Source organism: Sorex fumeus, unplaced genomic scaffold, assembly GCF_029834395.1.
Source record: "Sorex fumeus unplaced genomic scaffold, SorFum_2.1 ptg000030l, whole genome shotgun sequence".
Classification (NCBI taxonomy): domain Eukaryota; kingdom Metazoa; phylum Chordata; class Mammalia; order Eulipotyphla; family Soricidae; genus Sorex; species Sorex fumeus.
In genome coordinates this window covers 13,786,341-13,788,915 of record NW_026606087.1, presented here as the reverse complement: position 1 = coordinate 13,788,915, position 2,575 = coordinate 13,786,341, and the positions used below count along the sequence as shown (strand labels likewise).

Here is a 2,575-nt window from a genome sequence, read left to right as displayed (position 1 = left end):
CGCTAATTCTGATTATCCACATCTAATCTCCCTGTGGACAATTATGATCAGCTAACTACTATTTTGAAGTACCTGGTCACTATCATTACCTGATTAAGTAAAACATTATTATTAATCAGAACTCATCAAAAATTTTAAAGCTATTAATGGTTTCAAGCAACTGAAATATCTAATTCTGGAAGTAAATGGCTAATGAATTTTTCCCTTTATTAGCATATAGCCACCATATACATGGGTTACTTTCAATGTATAAACAGGATTAACATGCTTGCATTTTTCTGAAGAGCTGGAATACAGGCTATATATTATATACCTGAAGCATAATCACACACTGCCATTGTGAACAGCCCTATGTATGGATATTAAAAATTTAGTGGCTGACTCCATGTTTCTGAAGTGAATTGGACATTTTCCAGAGGCTGACATGGTAATATGTATATTATGTTGACAGTGCTCCACAAACTTCTTTTATAAAGCTTACAGGCTTTTTTTGTTGCCTTTTCCTGAATGACCCTGTAGGTCCATGTGTTCTTTCAGGAGTTGGTCACACTCCTTTGAAAGTCTGTCTGATTGCATGCACTTTCATTGTTACCACATTGGTTTGAGCCTTAGAAAGGACATCTGATGTCTTCTTTAATTCCATTTGCAGTCTTTCGTGGTCTTCTAAGAGTTTTCTGTCTTCTTCTTCCAAAAGAGTGTCCTTGCCCTTGCCACTTTTTTTCAAGATCTTTTTAAGTTTTTCATTCTCTTCCATAAATTGTTTGGCAGCCTTTGAAGTACTTTCTGCTTTTTTTTTAAGTGCTGTTTTAAATGTCATTTCTTTTGCCAACTGAGTAATAAGGGTAACCAGATGTCTGAATACTAACCAAAAAAAAAAAAAAAGAAAGAAAGAAAAGAAAGAAAGAAAGAAAGAAAGAAAGAAAGAAAGAAAGAAAGAAAATCCAGAAATGTAGAGATTTCTCTGAGACCTAAAAAGTTTCATCTGTGTATGCTCAAAGGCAGTAGGTTGTCCGGCTGAGCTCTTTTCAATGGCAGGAGTAACAGGAATATTTCCTTATTTCTCTTATAGCATCCAGAAATAGAATCATCAATAGGACTATAACAGTAAGGAAAGTTTTGTTCCAGAAACATGTAGTTTTACCCCAGAGACTGAATGAAAAATATCTTCTGCCATCTCTGCGGCGGGATGAAGGGCAGACAGAAGATCAGAATGAACTTTATCTCGGCGTCTATATTTCTTATTAACGATTTATCATACAGAAATGACAAAATAGTTTCAAATGGGGAGTAGGTGGAAGGGAAACTGGGGAAATTGATAAAAGAAAGTGGGTCCTGGTGAAGGGATTGGTGTTGGAACATTGTGTATCTGAAACACAAACATTAATTACTTTGTATCTTTGTAATTCATAGTGATTCAACAAACAAAATTGAAAATTATTAATACTATAAATTTAGCAAAGTCATCTTAAGCTATAATGTAAGGTGTCCTTCATTTTTATATTGGTTTCTCCAAAGATATAGGAAGAGAGAAATGTTGGAATTTAGAATTTCTAGGAATAACAAAAATACCAAAGACATATGTAACTCCTGGGTGTATATGACATTCTCTTGATTTTTGAGAAAAACATTAGCAAGATATACATAAATGGACTTGTTTAATACTGATTTTACTGATTTGAGTATCTTGAAATCACCTAAGCCTTAGCATGCCCAAATCAATAACATTTGAGTTTTTAATTTTTCCTCTCACGTTCTTGTAGAAGTAAGAGCAATTTGAGGATATTGTGTAAAAGACTTCCAAAAAAAAAAAAATGAAAATCAAAGAATCTCCCAAGTGTCTGGAAAGGTTACACTCTAGGGAAGTAATTTATCCAGCTATACTCTCTAATGTCAGCTCCTTGACTGTTTATGAAGAGGCAGGTATAATTTCTCAAATAAGGAAGAAACAAGGAGTTTGCAGCAACAAGACTGTGAAGTGGCTGTATGCTAGGAGCAGATAGATGGATCGATTCCTCTCCCTTTCCATGTTGAGTGCTGGCAATAGAAAATAGAGATTTCTAGAGATCTGGATAGCTGGACTTGATCTTATTGAGGTGAGCAGTAAATTAGCACAAACTTTTCTCTTGGACAAATTTGTCAAGCTAGATCATAGGATTTTAATGCAAGGTCCAAAGATAAACAGTAAAGGAAAATGTGAATATTTTAGCATAAATGTGGCCACACTTGTTTACACTTGACTATTTTTCTCTATAGAAGGTTTATAACTTGTTGAAGTTTTTAAAAATATTAGCATTCAGTTTCAAAACAAACCAGTTATGTAACATAACTATCATGACTATAAAATGTAAGAATTAGAATTATATTTAAATATAATTTAGAATTCTAAAATCAAATAGTGTTGCTAAGTAATATTGTTGACTTTGCACAGTTTTTTCTTCTTTTAATTTTTAACATTATTTGCTTCAAGTATAGTCCAGAATTTATATAACTGCATAACCTAATATTTTTTAAAAATTAAAAAATTGAATTAAAATGTTCAAAATATTTTAAGAAAAATTTGGTCATTATCTTAAAC

At 32.5% G+C, this 2,575-nt stretch overlaps 1 pseudogene; it reads right to left on the bottom strand.

Moving 5' to 3' along the window:
• Nucleotides 1–477: 477 nt before the first annotated feature.
• Nucleotides 478–1,359, bottom strand: LOC130025432 (B-cell receptor-associated protein 29-like; annotated as a pseudogene).
• Between the last annotated feature and the right edge of the window lie 1,216 nt (nucleotides 1,360–2,575).